The 26,902-nt window shown below is 48.3% G+C and overlaps 2 non-coding genes and 1 pseudogene across 2 annotated transcripts; 1 reads left to right on the plus strand and 2 right to left on the minus strand.

Annotated features, from left to right (window-relative positions):
- The window catches only part of LOC120375743, a 128,303-nt pseudogene that overhangs the window by 75,496 nt on the left and 25,905 nt on the right, over positions 1-26,902 (plus strand).
- Positions 3,018-3,090, minus strand: TRNAF-GAA. The gene has a single exon. It is a non-coding gene; the product is annotated as a tRNA-Phe (tRNA).
- TRNAS-CGA lies at positions 4,635-4,716 on the minus strand. The gene has a single exon. It is a non-coding gene; the product is annotated as a tRNA-Ser (tRNA).

A 26,902-nucleotide genomic window follows, 5' to 3' on the forward strand; every position in this document is an offset into this window, starting at 1 on the left:
GCTGCTCCAAACCTCCACCATGTTCCTGAATATATTTCCTAGCAAAGTTTTCCAAAGCTAAACTGCTAGAAATTCCATCACACTCCACTCCTGTTATATCTTCATTTTTCATACTCTTAATATGAAATAGAGAATTCATCTCTTTCTTCTTCTAGTATATTCACTAGAATCTAGTATTGTCTAGTATATTCACTAGAATCAATCTTCTGTTGATTTACTCTGATATAGAAGGCGTCCCTTCACAGAAACAACAGGATAATACCCCTTGTACACCGGTTTAAACACTGTATCATAAAAGTCCCAAGTAAATAGAGGGAGTGGGGATACTCTCTTCTCTCTTCTCTCGATGGCTTATAGCAGATCGAGAGGTCTTTCCCCTCTGTCGGGACCTGCCAAATATCGGGGAATACTGAGGCAGACGGATCAGAGGTGCAGTCCGGAAGAGTTAATGGGACTAAGATAAGGTATCTTTGAACTATTCAAGTTCTGACTGATTGCGGCCTTTCTGGCGGCTATGAATACCTTGTTTTATTAACTCCCCGCCACCACTAGTGTGGGTCACCGGATCCAGGTGCGGCTGCTATTATTTTATTCGGTACCATTCATTAACTTCTTCAACATATAAAAACCCCTTTCTGTGCACATATATCACTTTTAAACTTTATTACTTTAATATTCAGTTATCAATACAGTTAAAATCCTTTAGGCAAAAGTGAAAGTAAAACCCGTAGGCTGTTTAACCACAATACAAAACGGAAATACTGGGCGTGCTGCCAGCAGCAATAACCAGTTGTCTCTGGTATAAGAGTTAGATTTCAGAGTTTTACTGAAATTTTAACCATTTACTTACGGTTCAAAGAAAAAGTCTGAAATTCCCTGAAATTCCTGTCACACACTCCTTAAATCTCCTCCTGGCGGCTCGCCGTCTGTTGCCTGATTTGGGGAGGGTTAGTAGGGACAGTGGAATTTATCCACTTAATTTAGTTTTATTTATTAATTAATTTTCTAATTAATTAAGAATGTTAGTAATAATTAATAGATATTAATAATATGGGTATGGCTCGCCAATATGTGTGATCAGAAGATAAAAGTTCGTCTTGAATCAGGCTTCACAGAATTTAATACAAGGAGATTGGGGTCTAACAGGAATTACACTGAGACAATGTTTAGTCAAACAAGACCTTTTATTTAAAATCAATGAAACAAGAAGTAAATGTAAAATGTTAAAAGCAGTATGAGATTACAAAGTTACAAAATATCACAGTTCTTTAAGAGATATGATATGATATTATACAGTTCTAAATGCACTCTGCAGCAAAGAGTACTAAAGTGAATTTCACACCTCTGCTAGAGGAAGTATAGTTATAAAGAAACTGGTTGTAAATTAAACCCTTCTTAGCATAGATGCTTAGAGGTGAAGTAGAAATTAAGAATTATTTCATACTCACAACTTTGAAAAGAATTAATACTACGACTAGCATTGACAGCTTTCGTAGGAGAAGGAGGCTTCGAAGCAGGTTGAGACGACCAGGAAACAGAGAGATGTATCGCCTGCCCTAATGGTGGATTATCACACCTTTTATAGGGAGAAATCTTTCCTCCTATGCCCAAATTTGTCTTTCCCCCATGGAAAGGTGAGGGTACCTGTTTTCATAGGCTGACCTTTGTGTACGTACTAATGACAACTATCTACGTATTTTGTGGTAGACTTGTTATATTTTGTGGGCAGAAATACCCTACTTTTGCACCTAACTAGGTGAAAGGTTAGCAGATATTCAGAAAGTCCCTAGACAATTTGCGTAGGTTTGTTTCCTATTATCACTTTTCTGAGTAAGGGTCTTAAAGGTTGCTTTCAGCATCACAGAGGAAATAGGCCAGGATGTCTGGTTTAGAAGCTTCTAGGTATCTTGCATTTATAGCTATTGCAAATTCTATTAATCTATGCAGCCTACACACGTTTATCAAAAAGACATTTTATACAGACCAACAGATTAATCCTCAGGGCTACACCCCGCAGAAAGGTGAACCCCCTCTGTGGCTGGAGTGAGCTCCTCTAAGCCGACCTCACTACAGACCTGCGCCAGGTAGTGCTCATTGTAAAAATGTTTCCTCTGAAGGTTGGGAAAACGGGACCAGCAGGCCTCAGGCCGGCTGACACAATTAAAATCCCCCCCCAACACCAAACATCATGCAGTCCAGAGGAAGGGAGCCTTTGATCTTCCCTCCCATGCCTTAACTGGGGACCATACACACTAATATAGCAGTAACCAGTGCCACAGAGCACAAAGCCCACCAGTAATGCCCTCCCTGGTTGGAGCTCCAGCCCCTTCTGTACTCTCACCGCCAACGTGAAGAACAAGACTCCAGCCCCATCATTCTTCCCTGGCCAGGAGGCCCTTCCTCCAATCACCCTCTGCCCATCAAGCTACCCTAGAGTTGTTAATGTGCATTTCCTGAACACCCACCATGGCCAAGTCCAGCTGCTCCAAGGCAATGAACATCAAGTGCCACCTCCTGGGCCCCCAAATCCCTTCCACATGGCCACTTTCACACATGCCCCTTCCCTGGTACTGTCCTCATTCAGCTGCACAGAGGAGCTTCCATCCCCAATCCCTGCCTGTCACTGCCCAGCACCCCCTGTGGCACCATTCCTGATGGTCCCCCGCCTCACTCTCTCCCTGCCATGTTGGGAAAGGCAGCTCCCATCTCTCCTTGTTAAAGGTCAGGTGGGCCAACTAGGGGCAGAAGCCCATTCTATGTTTTCCTACTGCAGAGCCCAAGCTCAGGGACTCACCTTCAGTGCCACCCAGAGGGGAGGCAAGTTGGGCAATTTGTCCCAGGCCCCACAGGGCCCCATGCAATACAGCATTGCAACTTTTTTTAATGGAAGGGCCCACCAAAATTGTTTTGTTCCAGATTCCCTGGATCCTCTAGGGCAGCCCTGCTCATCTGGGGTGTAGACACCACTGTGCTCCCAGAGAACAAGCTGCCCCTGCACAAAGAGGGATGAAAGGACCTGCCAAAGCCTGGGATTGAACCAGGGACTGTTAGATCTTCAATCTAACGCTCTCCCAACTGAGCTACTTTGGCAGCTGAATGGGAGCATTTTGGCCTGTTACTTCTGTCCTGGATGTTTTTGCAGCAGTTGCACACAAAAAGGACGTCATTGTGACTGGCCCATGAAGACAAGACTCGCTTTTGCCTGCCTTGCTCAGCTTGACTTGCTGCCTCACCCTGTTCCTGCCCTAGTGCCCGGGTTGACCTGGTGGTGGAAGGGGACTGGGGGCCAGTGGTGCGGGAAGGAAGTTGAGCTGGACCCTGAGCTAGACTAGATCCTGGCGGTGAGAGTCTGGCCACCACTTGCCGCCCCACCCTGTTGTCCTGGCTTCCCCCACTGGGCGTCATTTCGGGAGGGAAGTGGGGCTTCTGCCTCCCCTCCCCGATTTTCACACCGCAGAGGAGTGCGAACAGGAAAACGAACGGCTGCTCCACACCCCCACCGGAGGAACCCGGCGCCCTTAGCTGTGGGGAGTAAGAAGTGGCTGTTGGCTGACAGGGCCTGGCCCCGAGGAGCTGGAACAGCAGCTGCCGCCTCCCCCTTGGCTCCAGGCTGTGGGAAATGCTCATTGCCTGGCTGCATGGGCGGCTGCTGCTCCGTGCTCTGGAGAGCGTCTGTATTGCTCTGTCAACCCCCCGTCTTCACTGAGCCAGTCTGGTAAGGTCCCAAGTGCCCCCTCCGGCCTGGCAGCTGAGAGTCTGTGCAAACATCAGCCCCCCTGCCAGCCCCCCTGCCAGCCGCAGCGCCAGCCCCCCAGCACCACAGGGGCACTCGATGCACTTCCTGTGGGGAAATGGCTCCTTGGCGTCCAGCTGCTAGAGTGAGAGCCAGGAGAGAGCAGTGTCTGGCTCACCGTGGGGGAGAGAAGAGACCTGGTGAGGGTGGATCTCCCTCAGCCTCCCCCGCAATGCTGGTCAGTTGTATTGTCACTGTGATAGTCGGTGCTTCCCTTCAGGGCCGGCCCTAGAGGGGTCTGGGACAAATCCCCCCTTTTCCTCCCCAGGCCCTGCCCCCACTCCACCCCTTCCCCCAAACCCCCACCCCTGTCCCACCTCTTCCTGCCCTGCACCTTCCTGCCCCATTCCTCTCCTTCCCCCACCTCTTCCTGTCCCTGCTCCTCCCCCTCCCTGCCCAGTGCCTCCTGCACCCCACTGAACAGCTGATCTCTGGCAGGTGGGAGGCGCTGAAGGGGAAGAGGAGGAGCTTGTCAGCAAGGCCTGTAGTGTGTGTGGGGGGGGGGAGCTGGCTGCCAGTGGGTGCTGAGCACCTATTTTTGCTCTGTTGGTTCTGCAGCCCCGTAGCTCCCATGGAGTCGCTGACTCAGCTCCTTTCACACCCTAGAGAGAGGAGCAGAACCAGGGCAATGGCTGATCTATGGGGCACCAGGTGAGTGGCAGAGGCTTCAGGTGCTGAGAGTTTGCCTGACCCCTCAGGGACACAGTGTGAGGTGGTGTCCCCGGGATCTCTATGAAAGGAGCAGAACAGGATTTACTTGGGGTTGGGAGAGAATTGAGAGTGTCTCAGGGGGTTGTACAGAGGTATTGCCCAGGTGAGAGACTGGCTAAAACACAGGCCTCGCTGTGAGCAGGATTTGAACCTGCGCAGGGGAACCCTATTGGATTTCGACTCCAACGCCTTAACCACTCGGCCATCACAGCTGTGAGCACAAAACTGCCCCAATGCCAGAGAAACTGGTAAAGAATCCCAATGCCCAGGCGTGAAATCATCTGAACTACAGAATTCCCACCGCAAACCTGGCTCCCAAAGCACAGGGGGGATTGGGGGTTTGTTCTCTTTGCTTAGCCATGTGCAGTCACACAGAGAGCGCGTTTAAAAGTCTCCCCTTCCACAGAGCGGGAATGGGAAATGATTCTCAACTTGAAGCTTGATGTGAATGAGGATGTCTGGACCACAGGGCCAGGGACTGGCCTTTGCTAGAAAAACCAGTGACACACGGTGCCAGGCTAAGGAAAATGTTTCCTGGAGTCAGTAACTGGAATAGCAGCAGTATTGTGCAGAGAAATGTCTCACAAGAGGAGTCAGTGCATTGGTGGTTCGGTAGCAGAAGTCACCGCTACAGCGGCGGAGGTCTAGCTTTGGTTTTCTGGCCAACAGAGGAATGAGTTTTATTGTCTCCAAACTTCAGTAGAAAAATTCAGCCCCAAACTGGGTGTGGTGGGGGTTTCTCTGGTTTGGTTTGTTTGTCTCATTTGAAATGTCCTTGATCATTTGTCTGGGGAAACTGTTTGGACAAGGCCAAGGAAGAGTTAGAACAATTACAAATCTCCATGGGAGTGAGGGGGTCTCTCAGCGCCAGGGGAGGGGTGGAGATTTTCATGGAGGGGAGTTGAGGAGATAAATGAGAGGCTTTTGCTCCAGCAGAGGGAGCGGCTTGGCAGGTTCATTTTTACCAAGTGAACCCCCCCCCCACACATACACACACATTGCTCCCCTGCTGCTGCTGCCCCAGCTCAAACCCCACTGTCACCCCCAGCATGTGACCTGCAGCTTCCTGCTGACAAAGCCCTTATCTATCAGAGACAAAATCCCCTCGTCTGCCCCTTCTCCCAGCTGAGCCCTCCCCCCACAGAGCCCAGGACAACCCCGACCTAGCCATGCCGGGGGGTCGGGCTTAATCCTCAAGGCCGAGCACAAAACCTTCAGCCGGGCACGTTTCGCTCCCTTCCCACCTCGGCCCAAGCAGCAAGGGAGAAACGGAGGAGACACGCCGGCTGGAAGACGCCTCCCTCCCACTTCTCTATAGCCTTCTGTGACGTTATTAATATGAACTGGGACTGTAGAGATCATTGTTGCTACCACTGTTATGTATGTGCAGCAAATATTGTGCAAAGGTTGGCGTGTGAGGTGTCTAGGACAAGGTTATGATTTGCTGGTGATAATGACGCTGGCTGTATGTGGGCACCATTTTTGTATTTGAAGTTATGAATATGGGCTCTGTACTTGTATCTCAAATGTATTTGATTCCAAGTAGCCTCAGTGTCGTCAGCCCCCAACTCCTTCAGGAGTCCACAGCAAAGAGACCCCCCCCCACCTGCCCTGGACTCCCTGGGAGGTGCCTCCCACCCCCCAACCCAATGGAGCACCAAGGATTAAAGTGGCAGCATCTAGTGTCAGTGGGGTTCAGTGGCTCAGGCCAGACCCCTGAGCTGGGGACCTGCCCCCATAGCACTGCTCGAGGGCCTGGGCCTGGGGTGTTCACAGCCCCCTCCTCACCCCTTCCTGAGCCCAGCCTGGCTCCTCACCCGGAACAAAGCAGAAGCGTCCGTCGGCCTCGCTGCTGTCCGAGTCCCAGGCGCTGCTGCTGTCCCATGGGGAGCAGGCCGAGCTGCTGGGGCTGGGAGAGGGATCCTCCACCTCCTCCCTGGGAAGGCTGGAAGGTCCCCACTGCCTGGGCAGGGCGATGCCTCCTGCTGGAAATGGGGTCTGGGCTCCTGGGGCCGCTGCTGCCCACACAACAAGCCCCGGAGCCACCCTGCCTGGTTGTGCTCCTGGGCTGGGTTCTGCCTGCCCAGCCGCATCCTGGCCCAGCTCCATTTTGGCCTGGCCGGTGCCTCTCCCACCTCAGCACCTGCGCCAGGAGCAGGTTTCCTCTTCCAGAAGGCTGGGCACTTCCACCTCCTGGCCCGGCCGGGAGCTCCTTCCCCGCCAGTGAGGATGGAGGGGCCGCTCCACTCCTGGGGAAGATGGCAGCTGCTCCCCTCAGGCTCTGGGGCCACTGGCAGAGCCTTCTTCCTGAACATCCTCAGGAGCCTGCATCCTGGAACCGAGCGGGGAGCAGGCGTGAGTCCGGGGTCAGGGCAGCCTCTCACTAACCAGCCTGTTTGGTCCCTCCCCATCCCTGCCCCAGCCAGAGCAGCTCCTCCTCCCCCACGGGGTGCAGGAGCGCAGGCTACACACACTGGCAGGAGTTCATTGCATGATCTGCTCCACCTCAACGTTCCCCTCCTCATCCCTGGGGCTGCAAGAACCGGGGAGTCTCGTCCTTTTCGAGCACTGGGGTCAGTCACAAAGACCATCGGTCACTTCGGACAAGCAGCTCCCTCCTGCCAGCCCAGGACACACTCCCCCCCCCACCCCACCCCAGGCTAGAGAAGGAACAGAACCCAGGAGTCCGGACGTCTCCTGGGAAACCATTCCCCACTTCAAAGTCCTTCGGCATAGCAAGGCCAGGGCCCCCTCGTTTCCCATTGATTTCCATGCTCAGCAGCTCCCCGGGTCTGGCCCAGCTCAGAGACTCTCGGCCTGGGGAACAGTCTCCCACAAGGGAAGGGCTGGGAGCCCCATTGCTGGGACCTTGCCAAACACACGGGAGATGGCTCTGGAGAAGCACCTCCCCGGTCTGAGAGTGAGGGGCTCCTGGGGGCTGTTTGCAAATCCAATCTCCTTTGGGAGAGATTCTCTCCCCCTCTTTCTGCCTCTCCCCAGACAGACAGGGGACGCCACCGAGGAACCCTAATGCCACTCACTTGCTCTGGTGACGGAGCGGTGGATGGAGGATGTTCAGGGTCGTCCCTCGCCCTTCTCCTCACTCTCCAAGCCCAAGGCAGGCTGGAGGGGGGGGTGACCTGAGGAGTTACCCTGCCCAGCCAGCAGGCAGGGTGATGACACCGGGCGATCGGCTGGCTGGGAAAACAAGAGTCTGTCTTATTGCCAGGGAAAAGAGAAACTTGGCCAGCAGCAGGGGGTGCAGAACATCACTCTAGTGCGGGGCTGACAGCACTTATTTCCTTGGTCTTAAAAGAGAACAACAAGGACCTGAGTCTCCTCCCTGTCAATAACCCCCTGCTCAGCCAATCAGGGTAGAGACTGAGGGCGGGAGGCTGAGGGTTCTCACCAGAGAGCCCAAAGGATGGCCTAGGTCACCGGTGGGGAATCACTGCCCGAGCACTATTTCAGCCCCACATTTTTGGGTGGACCACCCACAGTGGGAGCTGCCGAGCTCTCCCCTGCAAAACACACACACACCCACCCACCCCTTCTGGTGTTGGGAGGGGAACAGGTGAAAGGACAAACGAAGCACGAGACAAAGAGAAAGGAGGGAGGGATGAAGGAAAAGATTAAACAAAAAGGACAAACCCTAATGTCCCCAGTGATTCTAAGGGACAAAATCCCAGGTGCAGAATAAAATTCGGCCTCCTTAAGCTCGTGTTTTCCATGCGTAGAATTCAACTATCACCAGATGGATCAGACTGAACAGGTTTCAAACCTCGAGGAGGCTCTTACCTTCTAAACAGGGATGGTTGTTTTCTAGTAAACTCATTAAAAGGGAAGGAGAAAACTCGAAAGAGGTTCCTCCTGGCGCTCAGGTACCTGAACCCGAATACTCTCTCAGTCCTCAAAGAGAGACCTGGAGAAGGAGACTTGCTGAAGCAAAGCCACAGGGGTCTCTGAGGTTTCCCTGGCCCCTCGCCCCTGTCCTGGCTGGCTGATGTCAGCATCTCTCTGTGAGGTCACCACCTCCCCACCACCTTTGACCAATAGTCTGAGGTCCTGCAAAAGGCCTTTGTGATGTCACTGCCACACCCCTCCCTTGCTGTGCTAATGTCCTGCCCCTGCCCAGGCACTGTGGAGGTTTGAGCTACTCCCTGTGGATCACCCCACTCAAGGAGCGTTCGTTCTAGGCAGCAAGCCGGCTAGACAGGGAAACATCAGACGCTGCTCCCAATGCTACACTCAGTTTTTCAGAAATTAGTCGACTTTATGGCCAGAAGAGACCATTAGAGCATCTAATCTGACCCCATGCATATCACAGGCCTCCTGTATGACACAAGAGCTACTTTTGGGGCAAACATTCCAGAAAGGCATCTAGTGTTCAGGCTTGGCTACACTTGAGAGTTGCAGCACTGGTGTTGGCTTTACAGCGCTGTAACTCACTCACCATCCACACTTCCAAGGCGCATTCAGCGCTGTATCTCCCTGGCTACAGCACTGGCTGTACTCCACTTCTACAAGAGGAATAAAGACTATAGCGCTGCTGATGCAGTGCTGCCCCGCCACTGTGGCCACCAAAAGCGCTGTTATTGGCCTTCAGAAGTATTCAGCACTATCCCAGAGTGCCTGTTCTAGCTACTCTGCTCATCAGTTCAAACTCTACTGCCCTGGCCTCAGGTGACCAGCTGTCAGACCCGCCCTTTAATGCCCCGGAAATTTAAAAAAATCCCCTTCCTGTTTGCTCAGCCAGGTGTGGAGTGCAATCAGTGAATCTTTCCAGGTGACCATGCCTCCACGTGGCAAATGAGCCCCAGCATGGAGAATGGCGAGTTGCTGGACCTCATCAGTGTTTGTGGGGAGGAAGCTGTGCAGTCCCAGCTGTGCTCCAGCCGTAGGAATTACGATACCTTTGGGCAGATATCAAGGGCCATGATGGAAAGGGGCCATGACCGGGATGCGCTGCAGTGCAGGGTTAAAGTGAAGGAGCTGCGGAGTGCCTACTGCAAAGCCCGCAATGGAAACCGCCACTCCAGCGCTGCCCCCACGACCTGCCGATTTTACAAGGAGCTGGACACAATACTTGGGGGTGACCCCACCGCCAATCCGACAACCACGATGGACACTTCAGAGCAGGGGGAGGAGGGGAAAGCGAAAGTGAGGGTACTGGGGTGGGGGGAGACACCCCGGAGTCCCTGGAGGCATGCAGCCAGGAGTTCTTCTCAAGCCAAGAGGAAGGTAGCCAGTCGCAGCACCCGGTACTTGGTGGAGGACAAACAGAGGAGCAGGTTCCCAGTAAGCGGCTTTTATTTTCTGGATGGAAATTTTTCGGGAGAGGCGGGAGGGTTACGGCTGCATGCATGCATGCCTAGATGCAGAATAGCGCACTGATGTGGTCTATCACGTCACGGTAATCGGCCTCGGTAATCTCATCAAAAGTCTCATCCAGAGCATGGGCAATGCGCTTGTGCACGTTTATTGGGAAAGCTACTATGGTCCTTGTCCCAGTCAGGCTAACACATCCACGAGGGGTGGGGGGACCATTGCTGCACACAGGCAAGCTGCATAGGGGCCAGGGCGGAATCCACATTGCAGTAGAAGATCCTCCCGCTCTTTCCAGGTGACCCGCAGCAGCGAGATATCTTCCAGGATACACTCCTGTGGAAAATGTTGGGATAGTGTTCAGTGTAGGTGCCCCCTGCAGTTGTTGGCTCTCCCCAAGGCACAGAAACCAAGAGGACAGTACAGCCCTGAAACAATTAGTCCCCCTTACTCACCCTTTCGGGGCTCCCGTGGGTTATGTGCACTCTCTTTGGGATGGGAAAATTACGCTATTGTGAAGACTGTATGTGCCCTCCTTAAGTGCGGGGAAATTACTCTGTCTGGTATAAACAATGCTGCCTCTGTTAAGTGTTGCATTTTGCCTTTACAGATGCAACCTTGAGATCTCGGCTGTCCGTGTTATCACTGGCTGAGAGACTGCAAAACCTCTGTCAGACAGCGAAAAAGCAAAGACGACATGCTGCACGAAGTGATGCACCAACCTCTCACAGAGAATCAAAAAGCGCAGGAGTGGAGGGAGAGGGAAAGCAGGATCCGCAAGGAAAATGCAGCGCACAGGAAGCAAAGCATGGAGCGGCTGATAAACATCCTGGAGCACCAAGCGGACTCTATCCAGGCGCTCATAGCCATGCAGGCAGAACACTACCGCCCCCGGTTCCCCCCTGCATCCCTTGTCCCAAAGCTCTTTCCCTTGTGCCCCCATATTAGCTCCAACCTCCCTTCCCCAACATCCAGGTTCTCATCACCACCAGCTGCCCCGAAAACACCTGTACGTTCACCCACCAGCCCTGAGAACTATGACCCTTACCCTCTGCACTCAACCCCCATCACCATGCAGCAGTGGTTTCCCCAGGAATTGAAATTAGGGGGGGTGTTCGAATTTACAGGGTGGGTGTCAGGACCAATGAGATATATAAAAGAGAGATGAATAAAGTAAATGTTTTGTTAGGATTATGCAAATTTAACGTAAGAATAATGCAAGTTACACCAAAACACATAACAGGTCTAGATTTCTAAAAAAATATACATTTTAAAAAAAGTATTTAATTTAAATTGACCTTTGAAAAGTAAGCCATCATGGGGTAAGAGGAAAGTCCTCTCATGGATCAGTAACTGGTTAAAAGATGGGAAACAAAGGGTAGGAATAAATTATCATTTTTCAGAATGTAGAGAGATAAATAGTGGTATCCTTGAGGGGTCAGTACTGGGACTAGTCCTATTCAACATATTCATCTGGAAAATGGGTAAACAGTGAGGTGGCAAAATTTGCAGATGATACAAAACTATTCAAGATAGTTAAGTCCCAGGCAGACTGCAAAGAGCTAGAAAGGGATCTCACAAAACTGGGTGACTGGGCAACAAAATGGCAAATTAAATTCAATGTTGATAAATGCAAAGTAATGCACATTGAAAAGCAATCTCAACTATACATACAAAACGATGGCATCTGAATTAGCTGTTAACACTCAAAGAAGAGATCTTGGAGTCATTGTGGATAGATCTCTGAAAACATCCACTCCATGTGCAGCATCAGTCACAAAAGCAAACAATGTTGGGAATCATTAAGAAAGGGATAGATAATAAGACAGAAAATATCATATTGCCTCTATATAAATCCATGGTATGTGCACACCTTGAATAGTGTGTGTAGATCTGGTCACCCATCCTAAAAATATATATATTGGAATTGGAAAAGGTACAGAGATGGGCAACTAAAATGATGAGGGGTATGAAACAGGAGGAGAGATTAAAGTAACTGGGAATTTTCAGCTTGGAAAAGAGATGACTAATGGGGATATGATAGAGGTCTACAAAATCTTGACTGGTGCGAAGAAAGTGAATAAGGAAATTTTATTTAATGCTTCACACAACACAAGAACTAGCAGTCACCAAATGAAATTAATAGGCAGCAGATTTTAAAAAACAAAAGGAAGTATTTCTTCACACAATATAAAGTCAACCCAGGGAACTCTTTGCCAGGGGATGCTGTGAAACTGAAGACCAAAACTATAACAGGATTTTAAAAAGAACCAGATACATTCCTGGAGAATAGGTCCATCTGTGGCTATTAGCCAGGATGAGAGGGATGCAACACCATGCTCTGAGTGTCCATAGCCTGTTTGCCAGAAGCTGGGAATGGGCAACAGGGGATGGATCACTTGATGATGACCTGTGCTATTCATTCCCTCTGAAGCACCTGGCCTTGACCACTTTTGTAAGACAGGGTACTGGGCTATATGGACCATTGGTCTGACCCAGTATGACCATTCTTATGTAAAAATTAATTATAATAAAAATGTTTAGTACAGAAACTCCCCAACATAATGACCTCCCAAGATAGCAACAATGTGAGATAACAATCTTGGCAAATACTGCATTTTAAAAATCTTCATAGAATCTCAGGGTTGGAAGGGACCTCAGGAGGTCATCTAGTCCAACCCCCTGCTCAAAGCAGGACCAAACCCCAACTAAATCATCCCAGCCAGGGCTTTGTCAAGCCTGACCTTAAAAACCTCTAAGGAAGGAGATTCCACCACCTCCCTAGGTAACCAATTCCAGTTCTTCACCACCTACTAGTGAAAAAGTTTTTCCTAATGTCCAACCTAAACCTCCCTCTCTGCAACTTGAGACCATTACTCCTTGTTCTGTCATCTTCTACCACTGAGAACAGTCTAGATCCATCCTCTTTGGAACCCCCTTTCAGATAGTTGAAAGCAGCAATCAAATCCCCCCTCATTCTTCTCTTCTGCAGGCTAAACAATCTCAGTTCCCTCAGCCTCTCCTCATAAGTCATGTGCTCCAGCCCCCTAATCATTTTTGTTGCCCTCCGCTGGACTCTCTCCAATTTATCCTCATCCTTCTTGTAGTGTGGGGCCCAAAACTGGACACAGTGCTCCAAATGAGGCCTCACCAGTGCTGAATAGAGGGGAATGATCACATCCCTCAATCTGCTGGAAATGCCCCTACTTATACAACCCAAAATGTCATTAGCCTTCTTGGCAACAAGGGCACACTGTTGACTCATATTCAGCTTTTCGTCCACCGTAACCCCTAAGTCCTTTTCTGCAGAACTGATGCCCAGCCATTCAGTCCCTAGTCTGTAGCAGTGCATGGGATTCTTCCGTCCTAAGTGCAGGACTCTGCACTTGTCCTTGTTGAACCTCATCATATTTCTTTTGGCCCAATCCTCTAATTTGTCTAGGTCCCTCTGTATCCTATCCCTACCCTCCAGCATATCAACCACTCCTCCCAGTTTAGTGTCATCTGCAAATTTGCTAAGGGTGCAGTCCACACCATCCTCCAGATCGTTAATGAAGATATTGAACAAAACCGGCCCCAGCACCGACCCTTGAGGCACTCCACTTGATACCGGCTGCCAACTAGACATGGAACCATTGATCACTACCCGTTGAGCCCGACCATCTAGCCAGTTTTCTATCCACCTTATCGTCCATTCATCCAGCCCATACTTCTTTAACTTGCTGGCAAGTATACTGTGGGAGACTGTATCAAAAGCTTTGCTAAAGTCCAGAAATAGCACATCCACTGCTTTCCCCTCATCCACAGAGCCGGTTATCTCATCATAAAAGGCAATTAGGTTAGTCAGGCATGACTTGCCCTTGGTGAAACCATGCTGACTGTTCCTGATCACTTTCCCCTCCTTTAAGTGGTTCAGAGCTGGTCCACACTAAGAAGGGGGGTCGAACTAGGGTACGCAAATTCAGCTCCGTGAATAGCGTAGCTGAATTCGAAGTACCCTAGTTCGAACTACTCACCCGTCCAGACGCCGCGGAATCGAAGTCTGCGGCTCCAAGGTCGACTCCGCCACAGCCGTTTGCAGTGGTGGAGTACCGGAGTCGACCGGAGCACACGGGGAGTTCGAACTATCACGTCCAGATTAGACGCGATAGTTCGAACTCCGAGAAGTCAAACTCACCGCGTCGACCCAGCAGGTAAGTGTAGACTAGCCCTCAGAATTGATTCCTTGAGGACCTGTTCCATGATTTTTCCAGGGACTGAGGTGAGACTGACTGGCCTGTAGTTCCCTGGATCTTCCTTCTTCCCTTTTTTAAAGATGGGCACTACATTAGCTTTTTTCCAGTCATCCAGGACCTCCCCCGATCACCATGATTTTTCAAAGATAATGGCCAATGGGAAACATATTTATATAAGTTTCCATTCCCAGTCACAAATCCAGCATTCTGGAGCAAAGTGACTAAAATATAGTCCAACAAACAAATGGTTATTTAACGTGCCCCTCACTTTTCCCTCCACCGCACTCCACTCACCGGTGTTGTCCTTGGTCAGTGGAGACTCAGACTTCACTTTCACGTGAGTACACCTCCCAGGTGGGGGACAAAAAGGCACAGTTCGCTCTGGCCATGGCTGTTCGTTGTGCCACCGTTCACTCCACCGCTCTGTTGCCAATGGCCCTGCACAGTCACCTTCTGCTGTCACCTACCACTGTGATCTCTGCGAGTTGGTTTCTTGAGGTTCCACCAGCTCTCAGTGATTTCAGCTGAGCTCTCAGTGCGGGAACCTCGCTGCTAGTGCAGTCTGGGCTGTCTCTTACACAAAAACACTGTCCCCACAGGAACACTGTCCCCACAACAGGACTAAGCACTTAGACCTGATTGTCAGTGATTTCAGCTGCAGTGGTCACTTAACAGAACAAAAGACTATCTATGGAGCCTAATCAGCTCTGTCTTTAAACAGTGGAGAGGGACAGGTCCCCACCCTCTCTCTTGATGCCTTCAAATCATCACAGACTAAGTACAGTTCTACTGCCCTTTACTCATACAATAAGAACAACATTTCATTCCCCCTTCCCCCACATTCAAGTGGTTTGTAACCCAACCCCAGCCAAAATCTATCACTTGGACAACACAGCTCTGTTTGCTGGATACCTAGGTAGATTAGGTGTGAATGTAAATATAATCTGGCCCTGAAGCCTTAGCCCCCAGCTCATCACTAGCTGTCAGGGAGAACTAATTTAGACTTGGCTTACAAATCATCATTTGAAATTATTAGGTTGGCCAACATCACCGAAATAAATGCACTGACATCATAAAAAACAGCTGTATAAGGAAGCAAGGAAGCTAGTCTATGTTCATACTTTTCAAATCTATTATACTTTTCAGATACACATATTTTATCATACACTGTATAAGCTTTTAAAGTGTGTATTAATGTTTCAGTTTAAATTCAGATTTCCAAACAGTCACTAAATGGGTCTGTAACTAGCTCACAAAACTGGGGGGGGGTGTTGGGAACATTCAGGGGTGTAGGGAAATCACTGCCATGCAGTATAGCCACCCTGTCGTGCAGCAGTCATTGCACAGCACTCCAGCCAGGACATATTCAAACCTGTGACTGTACAGTTCCCACCCCACCCCCTGCCCTTTCAGATTCCCCAAAAGTTGTGTGTCTTTCCATAAAGTAATTTTCTTTCAATAAATGAATTCTTGGCTTTGAAAACAGTCTTTATTATTGCATAAGGTCAAAGATACCTTAGCCCAGGAAAGACACAGGCACTACAAATCAGCTTAGCAAACACAGATTCCCACTAACATTGTAACCACTACACTTCACTCCTGTGCAAGGCACCAAACATTACTGTTGGTTTTCAGCCTCAAATTCCTCCCTCAAGGCATCCCTAATCCTTGCAGCCCTGTGTTGGGCCTCTCTAATAGCCCTGCTCTCTAGCTGTGCAAATTCAGCCTCCAGGACTTGAACCTCGGAGGTCCATGCCTGACTGAATCTTTCACCCTTCCCTTCCTAAATATTATGAAGGGTACAGCACATGGATATAACCGCAGGGATGCTGCTTTCCCCCAAGTCCAGATTCCCATACAGAGATCACCAGCGCCCCTTTAAATGGCCAAAAGCACACTCTACAGTCATTCGGCACTGGCTCAGCTTGTAGTTGAACTGTTCCTTGCTACTGTCAAGGCTCCCTGTGTACGGTTTCATGAGCCACGGCATTAACGGGTAAGCGGGGTCTCCAAGGATCACAATGGGCATTTTGACGTCCCCTACTGTGATCCTCCGGTCTGGGGAAAAAGTCCCCAGCCTGCAGCTTCCTGAACAGGCCAGTATTCCAAAAGATGCGTGCATCATGCACCTTTACGGGCCAGCCTGCGTTAATGTCAAAGAAATGCCCACGGTGATCCACAAGCGCCTGGAGAACCATAGAGAAATACCCCTTCCGATTAACGTACCCAGATGCTAGGTGGGGTGGTGCCAGAATAGGAATATGGGTCCCATCTATCACCCCTCCACAGTTAGGGAAGCCCATTTGTGCAAAGCCATCCACAATGTCCTGCACATTTCCCCAGAGTCACAGTTCTTCTTAGCAGGATGCGATTAATGGCCCTGCAAACTTGCATCAACACAATTCCAACGGTCGACTTTCCCACTTCAAACTGGTTTGCGATGGATCGGTAGCTGTCTGGAGTTGCCAGCTTCCAGATTGCAATAGCCACCCGCTTCTCCACCGGCAGGGCAGATCTCAATCTTGTGTCCTTGTGCCGCAGGGTGGGGGCGAGCTCCTCACAGTCCCATGAAAGTGGCTTTTCTCATCCAAAAGTTCTGCAGCCACTGGTCATCATCCCAGACTTCCATGACGATGTGATCCCACCACTCAGTGCTTGTTTCCTGAGCCCAAAAGCGGCATTCCACGGTGCTGAGCATGTCTGTGAATGTTACAAGCAATTTTGTGTCGTACACGTTATGCAACTCGCTATCATTGTGGACTCCTCACTGTCACTTTGGATTTTAAGGAATAGCTCAACTGCCAAACGTGATGTGCTGGCGAGACTTGTCAGCAAACTCCTCAGCAGTTCAGGCTCCACTTCCCGCAGACCGAAACGGAACACAGAATCGCGCTGCACAGAAAACGTTGAAAGATGCAAGATGGTGCCAAACATGGATGGAAAAACAGGGATTGCTGGGATGTGAAGCTATGCATCACAGGGCATTGGGAGAGGAACCAGAATGATCCACACCCTCCGCACTTCCCACAACCCACGGCACCAGAATGGGAAGAGGTGCTCTGTGGGATAGCTGCCCATAATGCACCACTCCCAACACCACTGCAAATGCTGCAAATGTGGCCACACTGCAGCGCTTTCCCTACACAGCTGTACGAAGACAGCTTTAACTCCCAGCACTGTACACCTGCAAGTGCAGCCAAACCCCCAGTCTCACTGATGCCGTGTCACCTCCTGTGATGTTACTGACATAATCTGTAATGGTACAGATCACCGCTATGCCACTGTTCTCTATTTGCAGCCAATATTGTAGAAAGGTTGTTGTGTAAGGGGTCTATGTGGAGGTTCTGATTGACTGATTATAATTATGCTATCTCTAGATGTCTATCATTTTTTGTAGTTGACGTTATGAATATTGGCTCTATGCTGCTCATATTTCAAACTTGTGCTCTGCTTCCGGGAAACACCCCAGACAAGTTGGTGTCAGTTCTGCCTCGCCTCCTTGATGGCCCACTAAGGACCATCTACATTCGACCCACTGAGAGAAGGCAGATACACCCTGTGACTCAGCATGGTCTGCAGGGACCTGCCTATGGACAGAACTCGAAGGTTTTTCTGTGCCACGTGCTGGATAGAGTGTCCTTGCGACAAAGAAAGCAAAGATCACATGGCAAGAGACTATAAAAGGCTGATGCCTCATCTCCAGTCCTGCTTCTACCTCTGGAGGACTTTGCTACAAACTGAAGCTCTATACAAAGGACTGAATGACCCATCCCAGCTGTGGATGGACTCCAGAGACTTGATTTGAACCTGCAGTTTATTCCATCACTGCTACAAGCCTGAACCAAGAACTTTGCCATTACTGGATGTAACTGATTCCTTTAACAATTTTAGCTCTCATCCATATTTCTTACTTTTTATGAATAAACCTTTAGATTTTACATGCTGAAGGATTTGCAAGAGCGTGATTTGTGGGTAAGATCTGACTCATCTATTCACCTGCATTTGGGGCTTGGTCCTTTGAGAGAACCCATTTTCTTTTACTGGGGTATCGGTTTTCATAACCATTCATCCCCATAAGGAGCGGGGCTGGTGGTGATAGAAGGGAACTGGAATAGCTGAGGGAATTGGTTCTATGACGTCCGGATTGGCCAGTGGGGTAAAACCAAAGTTCTCCCGGCATGGCTGCTGTGACGTGCTTTAATAGTAAAGGGCACCCAGCCTCGGGCTGTGACTGCCCTGCTCCAAGCAATTTGCCCTGAATTGATACTCAGCAGTGTCCCGCCAGACGCCGCATTGTTACAGTGGTTGTCCAGGATTACAGCTGGGAACTCTCCGAAGCTCCGGATGCGCTTCCTCAGCTAGGGGAAGTATGTAACCCACACACCTCCAGGATCTAGGTTTTAAAACAGTTACCACATTTGCAGCTGGAGAAATGTCAGGCAGTTGAGTGGAAGGCCATTGCAGGCTCAGCTAATTAGGCAACGTGGCTTATGCCCCATCTAACAAGCTCCTTAAACAATAGCTCCCAATTTTCATTTACATTCTTCTGTTTAGTGTTTTTCTCCAAAACACTTTCACTAATCATTTGGGTCAGCTTTGGAAAGTTAGCCCTTTCAGTGCACCAAATATAAATATTGCTGTTGGGGACTGCCCTCTATTGGTCATAAGAACAGCCAGACTGGATCAGACCAATGGTCCAGCCAGCCCAGAATCCTGTCCTCCCACAGTGGCCAATGCCAGGTGCCCGCGAGGGAATCAACAGAACAGGGAATCATCAAGCGATCCATCCCGTCGCCCAGTCCCAGCTTCCGGCAAACAGAGGCTGGGGACACTTCAAGAGCATGGTTTTGTATCCCTGCCCATCCTGGCTAATAGCCAATGATGGACCCATCCTCCATCAACTTATCTAGTTCTTTGGTAGACCCTGTTATAGTCTTGGCCCTCACAGCATCCTCTAGCAATGTTTCCCAGGTTGACTGTGTGTTGGGTGAAGAAATACTTCCTTTGGTTTATTTTAAACCTGCTCTCTATTCATTTCATCGGGTGACCCCAGTTCTTGTGTAATGAGGAGTAAATAGCACTTCCCTACAGAGCCAGACTAACATGGCTACCCCTCTGATACTTCCTTATTTACTTTCGCCAAACCCGTCATCATTTTATAGACCTCTATCCTAGCCCCCCCTTGTTCATCTCTTTTCCAAGCTGAAAACTCCTCAGTCTTATTAATCTCACCTCACATGGAAGCTGTTCCATACCCCAATCATGTTGGTTGCCCTTTTCTGTGCCTTTCCCAATTCCAATATAGCTTTTTGAGATGGGGGACCAGCTCCAGTATTCAAGATGTGGGCCTACCACAGATTTATAGACAGGCAATATTATATTTCTGTCTTGCTAGCCATCCCTTTCCTAATGACTTCCCAACATTTTGTTCGCTTTTTTGACAGCCAATGCACATTGAGTAGATGTTTTCAGAGAAGTATCCACAGTGACTCCAACATCTCTTTCTTAAGTTGTAAGAGCTAATTTAGACCCCATCAGTTTAGATGTAGAATTGAGATCATGTTTTCCCATGTGCATTACTTTGCATTGATCCACATTGAATTTCATCTGCCTTTTTGCTGCCCAGTCATTCAGTTTGGTGAGATCCCTTTGTCACACTTCGCACTCTCTTTTGGACGTAACTAACTTGAGTTGGTTTGTATCATCTGCAAATGTTTCCACCTCACTGTTTACCCCTTTTTCCAGATCACTCAGGAGTATGTTGAACAGTGCTGGTCCCAGTACAGACCCGAGGGGGACACCACTATTTACCTCTCTCCATTCTGAAAATCAGACCCTTTCGTTCTTGCCTTTGAACCAGTTACCTATCCCAGAGAGGACCTTCCATCTTATCCCATTTTGCTTCAGAGCCTTTGGGGAGAGACCTTGTCAAAGGTTTTCTGAAAATGTAAGTATTCTATATCCACGGGATCACCTTTATTCACATGCTTGTTGACTCCCTCAAATAATTATAGTAGATTCGTGAGGCATGATTTTCCTTTACAAAAACCATTCTCCATTATGTTCAGGAGCTCCACCATACGAGGATGCTTGAAATGAATGTAAACACTCAACATTTTGCTGTCCAAATGCATAAAAACCTAGCAAACCTGTCCATCAGCTGAAATCAGTTCCAATCCTCTAAGTGTCTAGTTTATGTTTTCATCAATTAAACAAAGGGATCATATGAATGTACATTTGCAGATCCCTCTTCTCCAGGGCTGTGCTGTGCAGAAGAACAAGAACCACACCCAGTTGGGGTTCAGGAGTCTGATGAGCAAAGGCAACTTGCTGCAGGCTAAAGTCACCAGCACTTTGGCTCCTTCACATTCAGCCAACGGCTGGGCCCTCAGGACAAGGCAAGAGAAGAAGACAGTGGCTGTGAGCAGGAAAATAGCCACCAAGAAGCTGGCCAAAGCTGTCAAGATCCTCAGGAAGGTCACCATGCCCATGTCTAGAATGTACTGACTGCAGCGGGGACCAAAAAGGCAGAGAAAAGCCCTCAAAAGTTCTAAGCTGCCAAGCCCCAGAGGGTGATCACAATCCTACCTAAAATCAAGACAGGATAAGGCTAATGTCATCTCCAAAGCCAGGGCTAAGAAGGTAACACTGAGAAAGAAGTGGAGAGATTTCCATTGGGATGACTCCTGCTCCCCTAATGGCTCTGTTATGAATCACCATGGACCACCCGGAGAGATCAAAGTCCTGCAGGACAAACAGCCCCATGGACAGTATAATGAAGTGGTGGCGGTGGGGGGAAGTGCTGTGTTTTGTGTAACACCTGCCAGGTGAGTGATGCACTGACAGGGCAGCTGCCCATGAGCTCATTCTCTTCGATCTGCTTCTGCTGTTACTTCAGAGCCAGCACTACTGGGAGTGTGTCCCTGTCACTTCACCAGCTCTAGAACAGGCTCTGTCTGCAGCCCAGCTCTGATTAATCCCACTTTTTAATGTATTCCTACTGCGATACTTTCCCAGTTCTCTGCCTCATCCTAACATTCCCGTCAGAGACTGAATATGGGGAGGGATGGACTAATTTGTGTGACATTCGGTAAGTTGCCATCGTATGTGATTGAAACCTCTGCTGGAGGTGGGCAGGAGCCTGTTACACACATAAAATAGCTAAGCTTGACCAAACTACCTGCTACACATTCAAACCTTCCTGTACACACACAATAGAAATTGGGGCTCTGAGAAATGGCAACTTTCATTTAACACAGATCATTGTTTTCTGTACTTCCAGAGGCACTGAAGTAGCAGCTATTTTAAAGTAATGTGCTTCTATTTCATGATCAGCAGCAGAGCCTCTGTCAATTTGCCACCCATAGAGCTGATTGTTTCTAACTGCAGGGTTAGCCAGACCATTCAGTAACATTATCGCTCTGTTTACAAAGCCTTTGGGTTAGTGACAAATCATGAGACTTAACTCTTCCTGCTGTAATTCAACTGACTCCAGTGTCTCTTTCCCCATTTCTGGTTCCAAGAAAATAAATTAAAACAACCTTCAGAACTAACATGCCGTGGGAAAGTGGAAATGTTGATAGCTCAAATAATTCAGTTTCTTCTGTATCTTGTGTGTGTCTATCTGCTTTCTGTGTGTGACCAGTGGGGCTTTTTGTTTGCTCCTGGCAGGTGCAACCCTGTCAGATTTGTCTGTGGGGAGGGGCCAGAGAAGACAGACACCCTGGCCTTCCAGGTTGGGGTTAGGCAAAGGAATAACAACCCTGTCCCACAAAAAACAAAATATGTTACAGAAACAGTGGTAGGAACAGTGCTAGAGAAACTGGTAAATAATCACAGTGCCCTGGCTTGAAGTAATCGGAAACACAGAATTCAAAAGCAAAGCTCAGGGGCTATTTCGGGTTTATTCTCTGAGCTTAGCCATGTGCTATAGCACAGGGAGCACTTTGGGAAGTCTCCCATCCCACAACGGGGGAAAGGAAAAGGATTCTTAGGCTCTAGCACGGATTGAACGAGGATGGTGATGGGGAATAAGGGAATCCTCAGACTTACCCTAACTACGTCTGTTGTTACAATGGGTGAAATGACATTTTTCCCTATCCCTGCCCTGTTCCTGCTCTTTGTTATAGTTCAATATATTTTAAGTGTGGAAAATAATAAAAATATCTGCTCCCCAGCACAACCTAAAGCAACATCAGAGCAACTGGGAATGAAACAATTGGTTCCCCAAGGGAGAACTCGATGACTAACAATTGCTGTGAAATGGGGGAACAGTATAACCGTGATGCTCAGGGTTTGTTTAGACTAGGAAAAGTGATGGAGTTTAGGTCAGGTCAAGGGGAAAGCTAATGCCAACCCCTGCACCTGGGCTACATCTGCTCTACAACTATAATTGTCTTGTTACACCAAGATCACTAACTTAAGCAGCCGCCATGTACAGCCCTAGTGGCTGTCAGGCACAGGTACTTTTTGCCTCAGTGTAGCTTGTTGGGATCAAACCCCTCTCCCACCTGGAGTTGATGAACATTCCTGGCAGGAGGGACACACACTCCTACGACTCAAAGGAAAGGAGTTGATAGAAAAGATCACAGGACTGACCCCAAAGAAGGGTGAGCTGCAAAAGGCAGAAGCAGGCAACTGATCTGGTGGAGCTGAGAGACCTTGGTGAAGATGGTGCAAAAATCACTATGTGGGAATTAGCAAATGTAATTAAAAAAACCAAACTTTGGCCAGCCCTAGTCAAGGGATTTATAACAGTTCTCTCTCATGTGGATTTTCTGATGTCTAATAAGGCTTGTGTGCTGATTGAAGCTTTTCCCGCACTCAGAGCACGTGTAGGGCGTCACCCCTGTGTGGATTCTCTCATGTCTGATAAGGTGAGAGCGCCGATTGAAGCTTTTCCCGCACTCAGAGCACGTGTAGGGCGTCACCCCTGTGTGGATTCTCTCATGTCTGATAAGGTGAGAGCGCCGATTGAAGCTTTTCCCGCACTCAGAGCACGTGTAGGGCGTCACCCTGTGTGGATTCTCTCATGTCTGATAAGGTGAGAGCGCCAATTGAAGCTTTTCCCGCACTCAGAGCACGTGTAGGGCGTCACCCTGTGTGGATTCTCTCATGTCTGATAAGGTGAGAGCGCCGATTGAAGCTTTTCCCGCACTCAGAGCACGTGTAGGGCGTCTCCTGTGTGGATTCTCTGATGTGTGATAAGGTCAGAGCTCCGCCAAGCTTTTCCCGCACTCAGAGCATGTGTAGGGCGTCTCCTGTGTGGATTCTCTGATGTGTAATAAGGTTTGAGCACTGATTGAAGCTTTTCCCGCACTCAGAGCACGTATAGGCATCTCCCAGTGTGGATTCTCTCATGTCTGATAAGGACAGAGCTCTGATTGAAGCTTTTCCCGCACTCAGAGCACGTGTAGGGCGTCTCCCCTGTGTGGATTCTCTGATGTGTGATAAGGTGAGAGCTCCGCCCGAAGCTTTTCCCGCACTCATGGCACATGTAGCGTCTCTTCCAAGTTGATTCTGTTGCGTGGAATAAGGGCTGAGTGGCTACTGTAGTTTTCGTCTGGCCTCTGCTGAGTCTCACAGGCTTTTGTGCTTTCTGGGAGTGCACAACTCCTGGAAACATTCCCTTTGGATCTTCCTGATAACAGCCAATGTGGATCTACTTGCACAGTGTCTTCCTGCTGGGGTTTCTCCTCCTCGTTCTCACTCACCAGCCCATCGCCGGATGGGAGACAGAGAGAATCCAGACATAGGTCACTCCCTGTGCCTGAGAAAAAGGAAATGTCAGAGAGAGGAATGGAAAAAGGGATGAACAAACCAAAATATATGTGGGAGAGATCAAACCTATCAGGTGCTGATTTTCCCAAGCCCTTCCACAGAGAAGGGAGGAAGGCATCAGTTCTGGGTCCTCATTGCACCATAACTCTCAGGGAAGTGAGATCGGGAGGGACCTGCTGCCAGTTGTCAGTCAGAATAGGAGGGAAGCCATGAGTGACATCTGCCATAATGATTCCACATCTGCAGGGAACAATCCTGAACTTGACGAGCTCACAGGGTCTTTGTAGGGCATCCCAAATGTTTCCTGCATTTCTAAGCAGTTGTTGAGTTGTTTAACCAAGTCCTCACCTGTGAAGGCAGCTCGGGATCACTTCTTTCTCAAGGCCCTGGAGGTCCGGGATCCACGGTTCTTCCCCTGCTCCAGCTGCGAGATCACATCAGGTTTGGAAATTGGAAACCCTACTGCAGGCAAAGAAAACAAGGGAGGTCAGTGGAATTTGTGGGATACTTGTCACAAAGAATATTCCATAGTTTTAACCCCATCTCATTTTTAGGCAGTAACATCTGTAGCCCTCAGGATTCATCTGCTTGCCTGCATCAATATCTCTTTTTTTATAAGTACAGTATTGTGATAGGTTTATTAATTCATATTAAAAATATGTTTGGCTGTAATGCAAGAAACCTACAGGCCAGAAACCTGCATTTTAAGCTAAAGCAAAGTTAGCATAGCTACATCCTGTGCCCTTTACCCAGAAAAGAACTGTTTTTCCTACACCCAAATAAAGTGCCTACGCTTAGGTCTAAGACCCTTTACCTAGACCAACAGACAATGAAGAATAGCAAAGGGGATTTTTCAAAGTTGTACTCACAGACTTAACAAGTACCCCACAAGTGCGCAGATACCTGCCATCCATACGCACACACATACTAGCCTATGGAGTAAGCGTATCCTAACATTTCTATGGGGGAAGACTGAAATTTGGGCATAAGAGGAAGGATTTCCGGCATTTATTTCCATAAAAAGAGGTAACCTACCTCACTATAAAAAGAAGTAACCTACCTTTTTTTACCCGCACCTCAACCTCCTCCCTCCTTCTCCACACTTCACCATCTTCAACTACGTATTCATGCTATCCATCTACGACAGCTATTAACCAGTAATAGGCCGCACTTATTTTCTTTTCAAACTTTAAGTTCAAAAGGGACTCGGCTAAGCTTGGTCTCTCTAAACTTTATTTTAATTTGTGTATTAGATTATTTAGTTGAGCTAAAAAGTAAATTCCAAAGTAGCTTTGACAGCTCTTTACATTAGTTTCCCTTGCAAGAGCTGTGAAACCAGAACCGCCAGAGGTGAGGCCAACGCCAGTTTATCAAAACAGGGTGTGAATATTAACCAAAGTTTGCAGCACATAATATTGTATCATCATATATATCTCCTGAATAACAGTAATACAATTGTAACTCTGTAATTCTACCTGTTTTACAATTTACTTACTATTTCATTGAATTTAATAAAAAGTCTTTATGACTATATCTGTCTCCCTGTGAGCTTCCTGTCATACCCTCAAAGGTCCCTTTATCAATTCTGTGGAACCTGATTCGAAACACAAACTTTTATCTTCTGATCAAACAAATTGGCGAGCCTAAACTCATATTAATTAATATAAATGATTAAGTATTATTATTAATTAATTAAAATAAGTACAATACACATTAAATTAAGTTGATAAATCAAATCAACATTACTCACACACCCCAAATAAGGCTACGCATCCCAAGGCCATCTTCCTTGGCTCAAAGTGGCAGGACAGTTACTATTATAACAAATCATATTCACTACCTTAGTGCCTAAAGACCAACTAACAGTGGGTCCCCATTGTGCTAGGCAAAGTACAAACAGAGAATAGTAGATGGCCCATGCCCTGAAGAATTTACAATCTAAATCAGGGGTAGGAAACCTGCGGCAGCGAGCTGATTTTCAGTGGCACTCACACTGCCTGGGTCCTGGCCCCTGGTCCGAGGGGGGGGCCTCTGCATTTTAATTTAATTTTAAATTAAGCTTCTTAGACATTTTTAAAACCTTATTTATTTTACATACAACAATAGTTTAGTTCTATATTATAGACTTATAGAAAGAGACCTTCTAAAAACATTAAAATGTGTTACTGGCACACGGAACCTTAAATTAGAGTGAATAAATAAAGACTCGGCACAGCACTTCTGAAAGGTTGCCGACCCCTGATCTAAATACACAAGACAGACACAGAATGGGGGAAGGGCTAGAACCCACTGTTAGAATAGACATATTCAGGTCTGCCTGTAAAGCCTATAGTTTAAGAATTTAGGGGTATTTTTATCACTTTGTCTTTATACCCCTGTAACTAGCTAAGAATCAAAATCTCAGTCTGCCTGTGTCTGGGCCTTCTCTCACTGTGACAGTCTGAGGCCTTGTTCTTAGGCTAAGGCCTCTGGCTAAGCAGCAGGGGCAGCCATAAGCTGGGAAGCGAAGGGTCACATCCTCACATCCCAAACCAGTCACACTGAAATAAGGTGCTTTTGGGCTGTTAGGAAGATGATCCTGTCCTGATAGTGCCCATCACCACCAGATAAAGAAACAGATCTTAAGATGGTTAATGAAGCATCCTGTCTGGCAAGAAATCTCTTATCAATGGTTGTGGTTCTGAAACCCTCATTTCAGTATTGTTTTATCTTTATGGCCACCACTTTTACCTTGTTAATCAGTCTGGTTCTCTAATTGTTTCTGTTTGCTGCATAATTAATTTTGCTAGGTGTAAGTTCATTAGGGCACTGGAATATGCAGTGGAATATGCTTGCTTGGAAATAACCCCAATAAACATCGCATTATCTGTGCTTCAGACTTCTGGTCTTTTGCTGCTTGCTGTCTGCGTGACAAGAACCAGGGAAGTGGGAGGGTGAAGGGAAAACCCTCTAACAAATGGACATGACCTGATAACCAAGAGGTGAGCCTTAGAGGAAGGTTTTAATACACTTTGGAACGGACCAGGGATTCCCCTGAAGACTGAGAGGGAGCGATGGT

This window comes from Mauremys reevesii, linkage group 12 (assembly GCF_016161935.1).
Source record: "Mauremys reevesii isolate NIE-2019 linkage group 12, ASM1616193v1, whole genome shotgun sequence".
Classification (NCBI taxonomy): Eukaryota; Metazoa; Chordata; order Testudines; family Geoemydidae; genus Mauremys; species Mauremys reevesii.